The sequence below is a fragment of the Oncorhynchus keta genome, unplaced genomic scaffold, assembly GCF_023373465.1.
Source record: "Oncorhynchus keta strain PuntledgeMale-10-30-2019 unplaced genomic scaffold, Oket_V2 Un_scaffold_630_pilon_pilon, whole genome shotgun sequence".
In the NCBI taxonomy this organism is placed as follows: domain Eukaryota; kingdom Metazoa; phylum Chordata; class Actinopteri; order Salmoniformes; family Salmonidae; genus Oncorhynchus; species Oncorhynchus keta.
The window spans coordinates 205001-219409 of record NW_026290978.1 but is presented as its reverse complement, the minus strand read 5'-3'; the positions used below and the strand labels follow the sequence as shown (position 1 = coordinate 219409).

Here is a 14409-nt window from a genome sequence, read left to right as displayed (position 1 = left end):
ACACACACATACATACACACACACACACACCCTCCTCCTATCCACTTGACTCTACATAAAGGGACTTGATGAAAGTCATTCATGTGGCTCTATAACTCAGCGTCTCATTTCCAAGACAAATGAGGAAGTCAGACTGGTCAGCTAACCTCTGTCCTCCTGTCCTGCCTAGATATAGGCCCACAACTTGCCCCTTCCCTTATTAAAACCTGGGCCAGCCATTGGACGACTGCATTATTTCCACTACCCAGCCCAGAACTTCAATTGACTACATCCTCCTGAAGGTTGCCATGGCAATAGGACACTAAAAGTGGATCTAATGGTCAAAGCCTAGCAGAGGTGTGAGAAGGAGTAATTGCATGTGATTTGACAGGGTTCCCTTCAGGATATTCATTGTGCACAGCTTCTTTCTGAGTTCACCTCTTCCACCCATTCACTCTGCTAACAGGTAAGACTGCCTTTATTAGTGTCATTAGTGTCTGGTAGTGCCCACTGTTATAACGAGTGTCTTGGTACGATAGGTCGTTATCAACACCTGTGAAAAGATAGGAGACCATATTGAATCAAACTCTGGATCAAATGCACTTTGACTGAATCTGGAGTGAGAGAATGATGAGGATGATCTGTGTTTATGTGTGGTTTTTCCCTCAAACTCAAAACATCAACTTGGGTAACTCACCCCTTCCCCAATGTACAGCACCTTCCTAGGTGAGTCATGTTGCACCAGAATGTTCACCAACACCCAAGAGCCTTTAGCTGTGTCTGGTATCGCTCAATGCTACTGCATGGTACACAGCATAATACCATGTATAGGAGTTGATCTGTTCAGTTCAGTGGCCTGCTAAACCATTGTTCAACAATGCTGTCTGCTTGTCTGTCTGGTCCGAACTCTCCACTGCAGTCCTGACTCCTGACCAACGCCATCCACGCCTCTCCACTGCAGTCCTGACTCCTGACCAACCCCATCCACCCCTCTCCACTGCAGTCCTGACTCCTGACCAACTCCATCCACCCCTCTCCACTGCAGTCCTGACTCCTGACCAACCCCATCCACCCCTCTCCACTGCAGTCCTGACTCCTGACCAACCCCATCCACCCCTCTCCACTGCAGTCCTGACTCCTGACCAACTCCATCCACCCCTCTCCACTGCAGTCCTGACTCCTGACCAACCCCATCCACCCTCTCCACTGCAGTCCTGACTCCTGACCAACGCCATCCACCCCTCTCCACTGCAGTCCTGACTCCTGACCAACCCCATGAGTCCAACTCCATCCACCCCTCTCCACTGCAGTCCTGACTCCTGACCAACCCCATCCACCCCTCTCCACTGCAGTCCTCCTGACTGCAGTCCTGACTCCTGACCAACCCCATCCACCCCTCTCCACTCAGTCCACTCCACCCCTCTCCACTGCAGTCCTGACTCCTGACCAACTCCATCCAACCCTCTCCACCCCTCTCCACTGCAGTCCTGACTCCCACTGCAGTCCTGACTCTCCACTGCAGTCCTGACTCCTGACCAACCCCATCCACCCCTCCACTGCAGTCCTGACTCCTGACCAACTCCATCCACCCCTCTCCACTGCAGTCCTGACTCCTGACCAACTCCATCCACCCCTCTCCACTGCAGTCCTGACTCCTGACCAACTCCATCCACCCCTCTCCACCCACCCCAACTCCATCCACCACTCCACTGCAGTCCTGACTCCTGACCAACTCCATCCACCCCTCTCCACTGCAGTCCTGACTCCTGACCAACTCCATCCACCCCTCTCCACTGCAGTCCTGACTCCTGACCAACTCCATCCACCCCTCTCCACTGCAGTCCTGACTCCTGACCAACTCCATCCACCCCTCTCCACTGCAGTCCTGACTCCTGACCAACTCCATCCACCCCTCTCCACTGCAGTCCATCCATCCCCCTCTCCACTGCAGTCCCCTCTCCACTGCAGTCCTGACTCCTGACCTGACCAACTCCCCATCCACCCCTCTCCACTGCAGTCCTGACTCCTGACCAACTCCATCCCACCCCTCTCCACTGCAGTCCTGACTCCTGACCAACTCCATCCACCCCTCTCTCCACTGCAGTCCTGACTCCTGACCAACTCCATCCACCCTGACTCTCCACTCCACCTGCAGTCCTGACTCCTGACCAACTCCATCCACCCCTCCACCACTGCAGTCCTGACTCCTGACCAACTCCATCCACCCCTCTCCACTGCAGTCCTGACTCCTGACCAACCCCATCCACCCCTCTCCACCGCAGTCCTGACTCCTAACCAACGCCATCCAACCCTCTCCACTGCAGTCCTTACTCCTGACCAACCCCATCCACCCCTCTCCACCGCAGTCCTGACTCCTAACCAACGCCATCCAACCCTCTCCACTACAGTCCTGACTCCTGACCAACCCCATCCACGCCTCTCCACTGCAGTCCCGACTCCTGACCAACCCCATCCACCCCTCTCCACTGCAGTCCTTATTGATTTTCTGTGCTGAGAAACAAGATCTAAATATTGAGGTCTACAGAATGTTGATTTAACTCAATAGTGAAGGGCCATAGATTGGTGGGTCTTTATTCTGTGCATTTTAATCTTTGAATGAATTCATCAGATAAAGCCGTGGGGGTTGACACCAGGAGCAGAGTAGAATGGATGACCATACCGGCCTCCTGCGCTTCAATCAATGACTCTGGGTTTAAACTGCAGTGCATCCGTACATACATACCCTATATAGGTTACACACTGACAAACTCAATCTAGATTTATATGGGGATGAATTGATTTATAAAAAGGTCATTGTTCCTAAGTTTTTGCTCCCTGTGAAACCTCTTCATTTGTAAATATTTCATATTTCTTTGTTAGAGGGCATTGTTTTTTTCAACTGGTTGGGTTACCTTGGTATTTAGGTGTCCACTAGGCCACTACTATATTGAATTGGGCTCTTTCCTGTCCTGCTAAGCATTCAAATTGTAATGAGTACTTTTGGGTTTCAACAAAAATGTATGGAGTAAAAAGTACAATATTTTCTTAAGGAATGTAGTGGTAAAAGTAGTCAAAAATATAAATACTAAAGTAAAGTACGGATACCCAAAAAACTACTTAAGTAGTACTTTAAACTATTTTAACTTAAAGTACTTTAAACCACCGGACAATTGTCTGCTACGGTGAGTTTCCATTTAACTATCTTGGGTCGATAAAAACAGCTGGATGTAATGAAGTCAGCAGGATGTAATGAGGTCAGCTGGATGTAATGTAGTCTGCTGGATGTAATGAAGTCAGCTGGAAGTAATGAAGTCAGCTGGAAGTAATGAAGTCAGCTGGATGTAATGAAGTCAGCTGGATGTAATGAAGTCAGCTGGATGTAATGAAGTCAGCTGGATGTAATGAAGTCAGCTGGATGTAATGAAGTCAGCTGGATGTAATGAAGTCAGCTGGATGTAATGAAGTCAGCTGGATGTAATGAAGTCAGCTGGATGTAATGAAGTCAGCTGGATGTAATGAAGTCAGCTGGATGTAATGAAGTCAGCTGGATGTAATGAAGTCAGCTGGATGTAATGAAGTCAGCTGGATGTAATGTAGTCAGCTGGATGTAAGAAGTCAGCTGGATGTAATGAAGTCAGCTGGATGTAATGAAGTCAGCTGGATGTAATGAAGTCAGCTGGATGTAATGAAGTCAGCTGGATGTAATGAAGTCAGCTGGATGTAATGTAGTCAGCTGGATGTAATGAAGTCAGCTGGATGTAATGAAGTCAGCTGGATGTAATGAAGTCAGCTGGTAATGTCAGCTGGATGTAATGTCAGCTGGATGTAATGAAGTCAGCTGGATGTAATGAAGTCAGCTGGATGTCAGCTGGATGTAATGAGTTCAGCTGGATGTAATGTAGTCAGCTGGATGTAATGATATCAGCTGGAAGTAATGAAATCAGCTGGATGTAATGATGTCAGCTGGATGTAATGATGTCAGCTGGATGTAATGAAGTCAGCTGGATGTAATGTAGTCAGCTGGATGTAATGAAGTCAGCTGGATGTAATGAAGTCAGCTGGATGTAATGAAGTCAGCTGGATGTAATGAAGTCAGCTGGATGTAATGAAGTCAGCTGGATGTAATGAAGTCAGCTGGATGTAATGAAGTCAGCTGGATGTAATGAGGTCAGCTGGATGTAATGATGTCAGCTGGATGTAATGTGGTCAGCTGGATGTAATGAAGTCAGCTGGATGTAATGATGTCAGCTGGATATAATAAAGTCAGCTGGATGTTATGTCGTCAGCTGGATGTTATGTAGTCAGCTGGATGTAATGAGGTCAGCTGGATGTAATGAAGGCAGTTGGATGTAATGACGTCAGCTGTATGTAATGTAGTCAGCTGGATGTAATGAAGTCAGCTGGATATAATGTAGTCAGCTGGATGTAATGAAGTCAGTTGGAAGTAATGAAGTCAGCTGGAAGTAATGAAGTCAGCTGGATGTAATGAAGTCAGCTGGATGTAATGAAGTCAGCTGGATGTAATGAAGTCAGCTGGATGTAATGAAGTCAGCTGGATGTAATGAGGTCAGCTGGATGTAATGAAGTCAGCTGGATGTAATGAAGTCAGTGGAAGTAATGAGTCTGGATGTAATGAAGTCAGCTGGATGTAATGAAGTCAGCTGGATGTAATGAAGTCAGCTGGTAATGTAGTCTGGATGTAATGAAGTCAGCTGGATGTAATGAAGTCAGCTGGATGTAATGAAGTCAGCTGGATGTAATGAAGTCAGCTGGATGTAATGAGCTGGAGTCAGCTGGATGTAATGATGTCAGCTGGATGTAATGAAGTCAGCTGGATGTAATGAAGTCAGCTGGATGTAATGACGTCAGTGGTTGTAATGAGTCAGCTGGATGTAATGAAGTCAGCTGGATGTAATGAAGTCAGCTGGATGTAATGATGTCAGCTGGATGTAATGAAGTCATGGATGTAATGAAGTCAGCTGGATGTAATGATGTCAGCTGGATGTAATGATATCAGCTGGATGTAATGATGTCAGCTGGATGTAATGAAGTCAGCTGGATGTAATGATGTCAGCTGGATGTAATGAAGTCAGCTGGATGTAATGAAGTCAGCTGGATGTAATGAAGTCAGCTGGATGTAATGAAGTCAGCTGGATGTAATGATGTCAGCTGGATGTAATGAAGTCAGCTGGATGTAATGATGTCAGCTGGATGTAATGAAGTCAGCTGGATGTAATGATGTCAGCTGGATGTAATGAAGTCAGCTGGATGTAATGATGTCAGATGGATGTAATGAAGTCAGCTGGATGTAATGAAGTCAGCTGGATGTAATGATATCAGCTGGATGTAATGAAGTCACACCAACAACAACAAAAACAACAGTGTCCTATAAAAAGGAAGTAGTTGAAGTATTTCTATTACCCATTTAGGCTAATTGCGCATAAAACTTGGCGACAGACGGTATGGTCTCCCACCTATCTTTTTCATGTTTCAGGTAGCTTGTGAAAGCTAGCATGAATAGTATGGAATAATTGACTAATATTTGCTGTATTCTAATACTTTGCATGTGCCAACGTATCGCCACGGTCCTTGCCCTGGTGAAACATGCACTCCTGTAGAGCTGAAATAACTGGAGGATGAAACTTGCATCAGACAACCAGAAAAGCAAGGCGAAGAAATACAAGCATTCTTGCAAGTCAAGACAATCCTTGTCCTGCAAAGCAAATGTATTTTTACAGTTTAAAAACTATTTTGCAAGGAGTAGGCCAGGGATCATCCACTAGATTCAGCCCCTGGACACATGTTTCTTCATTGGATGGTTTAGGGGCCAGAACATCATTGAAAATCATTTGTAGAATGCAAATTGACAGCTTGTTTACATCTGTACATCATCAATGGCCTTTCTATTATCTGTGGGAAGAGTTGGGAACATATTACCATAATTGAAATCACTTGGAGCTGATTTACTGGTGTTTGTTTTGTCTTTTATGTCCAACAATGAAAATGGGGAACGCTGCAGTAGGCATTTAGAATAAAACGTGGAGTGGAGCTTAACAGTTAGTTACATGAGACACATACCTTCAAAATGATTTGGCAATCATCCTTTATTCGAAAAACACTTTTTCCATCACCATTTGTCTCAATAAAGAAAGTTAGCCTGATAATAACGTATATCTTTAGAAAATATCTCTGTTGTTTCCATTACACATGTCTCAATAAAGAAAATTGCGACAACTTAGTAATAATCATTACCAAATACCTATTGTCTGGTCAAGTGCCCAGGGGCTCTGACCTTCAGGGTGCTCCCATTGATTGTGTTATTGCATTCTAACTCAGATATCATATTAATACGACATAAATCACTACAAACAAATTGTAGAATTTCAGGAAATGAGATGTTAAACTTCAAGAAAATTCTCTGCCCTGTGGAAAAATATGTAGAATTGCAGAAAACTTGCTTTAAAACCGCAACATTTTCTCTACACCGCCTGGCAAAATGTGTAGAATTGCAGGAAATGAACTTGTAAAATGTAACACTTTCTTTCCACCATCAAGAGAGGGGCCACTAAAATATTTTGCGGTGAGGTTGCTACCCATCAAAATCAGGGTGGGGAGGCCCACCCCTCTCACCAAATCTTGCTTAGACCAAATCTTGCTTCGGGACACCAAAAGGCTCGAGCCAGCCCTGCTTTTGACCAATAATGGCAAGCCACTGGGACACCAGGTACAGGTCAGGTTGGTAGGCTGTTTTGCTTTTGTTGTGTTATTTTCTTAACTCTGGCTATCTCTCTATCTCAAACAAGACAATACAGTTCACTTCAAATTGTGCTTAGAAATGTCACCTATCTGTCTAACACCTACATGGCAAGGTTTGAAACGACAAAAATCAAGGTTTGGTTCACAATGCATGGGGCAGTGACAGAAAACCAGCTGCAGTTCTTGATTTGCCTGCAGGTGGAGCTATGATGCAGGTTTTCAAAGCGCAGTGCCCTTGCCAACGGAGAGCAGCACAGGGAGGGCCATGTCTAGATGGTATACAGCTTTTATAAAATTGACGTCAAAAGTTGCTTATTCGTTTTTTTGCATTTTACCTAACCCTAACCTAAGTATCCTAACCTGCTGCGTTAATTATCAAAACCTGCCGCTTAAGTTTTTCTAAACCTGCTAAGAAAAGTCAATTTTGACATAAGCTGTATCCCTTCTAGACAAAACCCCCAGGGTCAGAAGAGTAGCTGCAGCACGGTTGCAGCTTTCTTAACTTGCCCAGTCAGGTATGCAGGATGTAAAGTAGAGTAGGCTGCAGATAAGAAAGAATGTCAGTCGTGAATTTTAATCATGGATTGTGTGGTGTAGGCCTAACACTTGCTTACTATTATGGTAGGCTATTTAACTTCAATTGCCCTTTTGCCTGTGATAACATAACTGCAATCAAATTATTTCTCATCTATAAAACATAACCATAGAAAATAATCATTCACTGTTTTGTGAATCATATTACCCTTTGTATTACCCTCATACCCCTTGTCTGTAGATCTAACTCAATCTGGCTTGTTGACTTGAAAATGTGACTATTATGCCTAATTGGTAAGGCAAATTAGGAATGTAAGTAAATACCATTATATTTGTGAATGTCTTACTGAAAAGGTGTTTCTAGTTTTAAATGTCATTGCATAGGCATTCGTAAATATCATAATACCAACGGAAAGCCAAATATCTTGATTAGCTGTTAGAAACTTTAAAAAATAATCAACGACAAAATAAGATAATCCCTCGACACAGAGCAAGTGTCTTAATTATATTTAATTTCCCTAATCTCCATCTTCAAATGATGCTCTGATTAGATATTTAAATCCGATGATCATTTCACCCGCAGTATTGTATTCATGTGTATTCCCTTTGGCATAGCCAAATCCCCTTCACGCTGGAATGAATGCATTACATAAACATAGAAATACATTCTCTGGCTGCGGGCTTCAGCATATGCCTCTCATTCATCATGTGAGCTGCGCGGATGTGATTGCTGCCAGTGAAATTTTACAATTAGCCCAATCACAGCCCTCGATCCGAGATGTCACTGCGGGCGAGTCAGAAGGCTTGGTAAAACAAGACAGTCGCTCCTTGCGCCCCGGCATAGCGCCATACACTCAAATCCCTGCCCAGTTACTCAGTTGTCAGCTCGGAACCTGCAAACTCGAAAAGCACCCTCTCTCTCTCTTATCCCCTCTCGTCGCAGCATCACACAACGCCTTTCAGATGGGAGCATCGCACTGATCTACAGCGCGACACACACAGCCTCTTGCGGAATCCTACAGTGCAGCGATTTTCAAGGCATAAGTGCGTCTGCGTTTGGGATGGGAGGTGTTGCGATCCCGCCGGGTCTGAGTCCACTCGGAGCGGCATAGTGGCTGGAGAGGCACTCGCTGATCGGAAGTGTTGTTGGGATCCTGCTGCTATTTCCTTTCGCGCTGGATTCTCATGCTTTTGACTAACACGTCGCTGCAGAGGATTTAGAACGGACCAATTCATAAAGAAGCATCACAGCCCTGTGGATTAGGATACCAAAAGGTGGTTCTTTTTACGCATCTCGTTGTAATTTGGAAGTAAAGGAGTTGGGATTCATCGGAACGTGCCTGTTACCGCAGTGTCAATGCGACTGCGGCTGTAAACTGATATCCGCAGCGATTACAGGTAAGGACAGGCTTGTCACAGGGTGGTCATTTAACGGGACTATTATTTTTTGGTCTTTATCGTTTTCTTTTTTGAAGAATTGGGGCGCGGATGCCTCTGCACCAGGTAAAGGCGTGTATACCTGTTCTCTGCCGTATAGCCATGCCGCGCGGAGAACACTGCACCATCCTTCTCTTGCGGGTTTGGGATCTCAGTTTTTTTTATTTATTACCTTTTACAATTTTCCCACCATCGCCACTCTGATATAGAATAAGATTGCGTCATTTATTGTTGATGCTTTTCTATGTGCAGTTGTGGTGCATTTTTCTGCCGTTTAACGCTTTAGAGCATGTGTACTGCTTCATTCATTTTGAGCATTTACTTGCCCAAACGCGTACGCGCGTCTGCCCGCGCTGAACTCTGTAGGTAAAGTGATATTGACCAAGGGATATTAGTGAATGTAGCCTATGGGGTGGCAGAATTTCGCAGTGTGTTAAGAGACATTTGTCCACCTTGGTACAACAGTCGGCTCTGCAGTATGTTATGTGACATCCTATTGCACAACAAGAGGTGGATATTTCCCCACCACTCTCTCGTCTCGTTGATATATCCTAGCGCAATGACATCCAATAATTCACATCCCACTGTGTAGGACTAGATGTTTCATATGATACCTCTCAGAGAGTCACCGCGTAGCTTGTGCACGGCGTCTCTGTTTTCATGCGGTCTGTAACTCGTGGAAAGCGCACGTTGCATCATGAAACGTTTATTGTAACCTCAAATGGCACATCTCCTGTCTCCGTAGCTGGAAAGCGTCGCCGATGATAAGCTGTGGGCTGCATTGCTGTGCGTCGCACGTCTCCACTCAAGTGCCCCAGGTCTAGGTACATGACCGATATGGTTTTGGGGTTGGGAAGGGAGATCCGTAGCTTGTCTGGTCAAGTGATGTTGGTTTTCCCATTCACTCTTTGATTTTCCAGTATATAGTAAAAATACAAATAAAATAACTATATATAGAGAGAAGGCTATTATAGAGTATTTGAAATCACTCTATAAATGTCCATGTGCAGCCTTATACGATATAGGCTATTACATAAATGCTATTAGGGCACGCCTGTGTCCGACTGCACGGATAGTGAGCAACGGTAGCTTTAAGTCAAAAAGTCATTTAACCTCACTGTTAAATTGTCATGACAACGTCTTTGATCCAATCCTCTTCTTCACAGAACAACATGCCACACAACTGGAATACATGTATAGCAATTCATTACTGTAGGCTGTATCAATTGTTCAAGGACATAATACATTTGTTATACATATAGAATATCTTCAATATTTAGCTTCAAACACTGGGCTGCTTGGGGGTAACGCTGTACAATATGTGTAAAGAATCAGGCTAAAATGCTGTAACCCTTATGGCTCATATAGAGCTTGTGCCAGTAGGCTTCATAGTCAGTAGGGGGAGAGGTGATCCTGTGTTGAGTAGGCTTTATAGTCAGTAGGGGGAGAGGTGATCCTGTGTTGAGTAGGCTTTATAGTCAGTAGGGGGAGAGGTGATCCTGTGTTGAGTAGGCTTTATAGTCAGTAGGGGGAGAGGTGATCCTGTGTTGAGTAGGCTTTATAGTCAGTAGGGGAGAGGTGATCCTGTGTTGAGTAGGCTTTATAGTCAGTAGGGGGAGAGGTGATCCTGTGTTGAGTAGGCTTTATAGTCAGTAGGGGGAGAGGTGATCCTGTGTTGAGTAGGCTTTATAGTCAGTAGGGGGAGAGGTGATCCTGTGTTGAGTAGGCTTTATAGTCAGTAGGGGGAGAGGTGATCCTGTGTTGAGTAGGCTTTATAGTCAGTAGGGGGAGAGGTGATCCTGTGTTGAGTAGGCTTTATAGTCAGTAGGGGGAGAGGTGATCCTGTGTTGTAGGCTTTATAGTCAGTAGGCTTTATAGTCAGTAGGGGAGAGGTGATCCTGTGTTGAGTAGGCTTTATAGTCAGTAGGGGGAGAGGTGATCCTAGTCAGTAGGGGAGAGGTGATCCTGTGTCAGTAGAGGGAGAGGTGATCCTGTGTTGAGTAGGCTTTATAGTCAGTAGGGGGAGAGGTGATCCTGTGTTGAGTAGGCTTTATAGTCAGTAGGGTTGAGGCTTTATAGTCAGTGAGAGTCCTGTGTTGAGTAGGCTTTATAGTCAGTAGGGGAGAGGTGATCCTGTGTTGAGTAGGCTTTATAGTCAGTAGGGGAGGTGATCCTGTGTTGAGGTGATCTTTATAGTCATAGTCAGTAGGGGAGAGGTGATCCTGTGTCAGTAGGCTTTATAGTCAGTAGGGGGAGAGGTGATCCTGTGTTGAGTAGGCTTTATAGTCAGTAGGGGGAGAGGTGATCCTGTGTTGAGTAGGCTTTATAGTCAGTAGGGGGAGAGGTGATCCTGTGTTGAGTAGGCTTTATAGTCAGTAGGGGGAGAGGTGATCCTGTGTTGAGTAGGCTTTATAGTCAGTAGAGAGGTGATCCTGCGTTCAGCAGCTCAGTAGTTATGGGAGCACCAGCATCACAGAGAAGCTGAAAGCTTTCTTTATTAGTCTGTGGTTATAGACCAGTCTACACAGCAGCCAGACAGCCACTGGGACGTGTAGTAGGCAACCTGGAAGAGTGTCTATTTAATATCCAGTCACTGCCACACCACTATCTCTTTAGACCTTAGAAAGCATAGCGCTCTCTCCTGCTGTATAGAGGGATGTAGGTCCTTGACTCATAATGCAGCTTTACAGAATCTCTCTCTCTCTCCCTCCTCTCCCTCGCTCCCTCTCTCTCTCTCTCTCCCTCTCTCTCTCTCTCTGTCTGTCTCTCTCTCTCTCCCTCCTCTCTCTCTCTCTCTCTCTCCCTCTCTCTCTCTCTCTCTCTCTCTCTCTCTCTCTCTCTCTCTCTCTCTCTCTCTCTCTCTCTCTCTGTCTCTCTCTCTCTCTCTCTCTCTCTCTCTCTCTCTCTCTCTCTCTCTCACTCCCTCCATTGCCAGCAGCAGCTGCTACACTAGCCTATACAGAATGCGTAACTGACTATAGCAGTAGCTCTGTTCAACTCAGTCACACCACACTAAAGTCTACACACTATAGTATGTATACATTAGTACACTATAGCCTATACACTATAGTATGTATACATTATTACACTATAGTTTATACACTATAGTATGTATACATTATTACACTATAGTCTACACACTATAGTATGTATACATTATTACACTATAGTCAATCCACTATAATATGTATACATTATTACACTATAGCTTATACACTATAGTATGTATCCATTATTACACTATAGTCTACACACTATAATATGTATACATTATTACACTATAGCTTATACACTATAGTATGTATACATTATTACACTATAGTAGGTATATATTATTACACTATTTCCAATCCACTATATATGCATTCCTACATTATTTCCTATACATTATCCATCCATTGACTCTAGCCTATATGTTCCCTTCAGATCCCTCTGAAATGGTATAAGGATTGGATATGTATTTCGGGGCTTTATTAGTGAATAGTGTTAGGCTCCATTCAATGGATGACCATGCTGGGCAGAGTGTGCCTAGAGAGAGGGAGCTCTTCACAGAGCGGGGCCATGGAGACTGAGAACTGCTGTAAGGGGTCAGAACAGGGCCAGGGAGACTGAGAACTGCTGTAAGGGGTCAGAACAGGCCAGGGAGACTGAGAACTGCTGTAAGGTGTCAGAATAGGGCCAGGGAGACTGAGAACTGCTGTAAGGGGTCAGAGCAGGGCCATGGAGACTGAGAACTGCTGTAAGGGGTCAGAACAGGGCCAGGGAGACTGAGGCTGCTGTAAGGTGTCAGAACAGGGCCAGGGAGACTGAGAACTGCTGTAAGGGGTCAGAGCAGGGCCATGGAGACTGAGAACTGCTGTAAGGGGTCAGAACAGGGCCTGGGTACTGAGAACTGCTGGAAGGGGTCAGAACAGGGCCAGGGAGACTGAGAACTGCTGTAAGGTGTCAGAACAGGGCCAGGGAGACTGAGAACTGCTGTAAGGGGTCAGAGCAGGGCCATGGAGACTGAGAACTGCTGTAAGGGGTCAGAGCAGGGCCAGGGAGACTGAGGCTACAGTAAGGGGTCAGAACAGGGCCAGGGAGACTGAGAACTGCTGTAAGGGGTCAGAACAGGGCCATGGAGACTGAGAACTGCTGTAAGGGGTCAGAACAGGGCCAGGGAGACTGAGGCTACAGTAAGGGGTCAGAACAGGGCCAGGGAGACTGAGAACTGCTGTAAGGGGTCAGAACAGGGCCATGGAGACTGAGGCTACAGTAAGGGGTCAGAACAGGGCCAGGGAGACTGAGGCTACAGTAAGGGGTCAGAACAGGGCCAGGGAGAACTGGAGGCTACAGTAAGGGGTCAGAACAGGGCCAGGGAGACTGAGAACTGCTGTAAGGGGTCAGAGAAGGGCCAGGGAGACTGGAGGCTACAGTAAGGGGTCAGAACAGGGCCAGGGAGACTGGAGGCTACAGTAAGGGGTCAGAACAGGGCCAGGGAGACTGAGAACTGCTGTAAGAGGTCAGAACAGGGCCAGGGAGACTGGAGGCTGCAGTAAGGGGTCAGAACAGGGCCAGGGAGACTGAGAACTGCTGTAAGGGGTCAGGACAGGGCCAGGGGGACTGGAGGCTACAGTAAGGGGTCAGAACAGGGCCAGGGGGACTGAGAACTGCTGTAAGGGGTCAGAACAGGGCGAGGGAGACTGAGAACTGCTGTAAAGGGGTCGAACAGGGCCAGGGAGACTGGAGGCTACAGTAAGGGGTCAGAACAGGGCCAGGGAGTCTGGAGGCTACAGTAAGGGGTCAGAACAGGGCCAGGGAGGCTGGAGGCTGCAGTAAGGGGTCAGAGCAGGGCCAGGGAGATTGGAGGCTGCAGTAAGGGGTCAGAGCAGGGCCAGGGAGACTGGAGGCTGCAGTAAGGGGTCAGAACAGGGTCAAGGAGCTTGAAGGCTACAGTCTACAGAATGTATTGAAGTAAAAGTAAAAGTTGTCAAAAATATAAATAGTAAAGTACAGATACCCCCAAAAACTACTTAAGTAGTACTTTAAAGTGTTTTTACTTAAGTACTTTACACCACTGCCAATACATAATGAAAAATACATTACAAACAAAAATAATTGATAATTGACATACATTTAGAACATTAGCATGTAGACATTACAGACTTACATGTATACAAAAATACAACTAAAGACACACAAATGTATTGCTGTTCATCTGTGGCTCAGCTCCACTATGTACCTTCGAGGGAATAAGTGGTTGCCTTTGTGTCTGGCCATGGATGGCAGGTTAACTGGAACAGCTGGCAGAGGGTAGGAGGAGTGTGTATGTGTGTGTGTATGTGTGTGTGTATGTATTCCATCCTGTGTGTGTGTGTATGTATTCCATCCTGTGTGTGTGTGTGTGTGTGTGTGTGTATTCCATCCTGTGTGTGTGTGTGTGTGTGTGTGTGTGTGTGTGTGTGTATGTGAGTTTGTATGTATTCCATCCTGTGCATGTGTGTGTGTGTGTGTATTCCATCCTGTGTGTGTGTGTGTGTGTGTGTGTGTTGTGTGTGTATTCCATCCTGTGTGTGTGTGTGCTATCCCAGCTCGTCTGTAAACATTTCACAACATCTGTTGTGTTCGGCGCATGTGACAAATACAATTTGATTTGATTTGATCGCACCTCATTCCTCCCATCACAGTGGGCAGCCCATCTCAAGGGGAAACATTTAGTTCCCA

At 45.7% G+C, this 14409-nt stretch overlaps 1 protein-coding gene across 1 annotated transcript in view; it reads left to right on the top strand.

Annotated features, from left to right (window-relative positions):
• The first annotated feature begins 7998 nt into the window (after positions 1-7998).
• The window catches only part of LOC127929264 (plexin-A4-like), an 89500-nt gene continuing 83089 nt past the window's right edge, over positions 7999-14409 (top strand). Inside the window, exon 1 of the mRNA XM_052517224.1 lies at positions 7999-8667. The gene's annotated coding sequence lies outside the window, so the exon portion shown is untranslated. The remainder of the gene's footprint in view (positions 8668-14409) is intronic.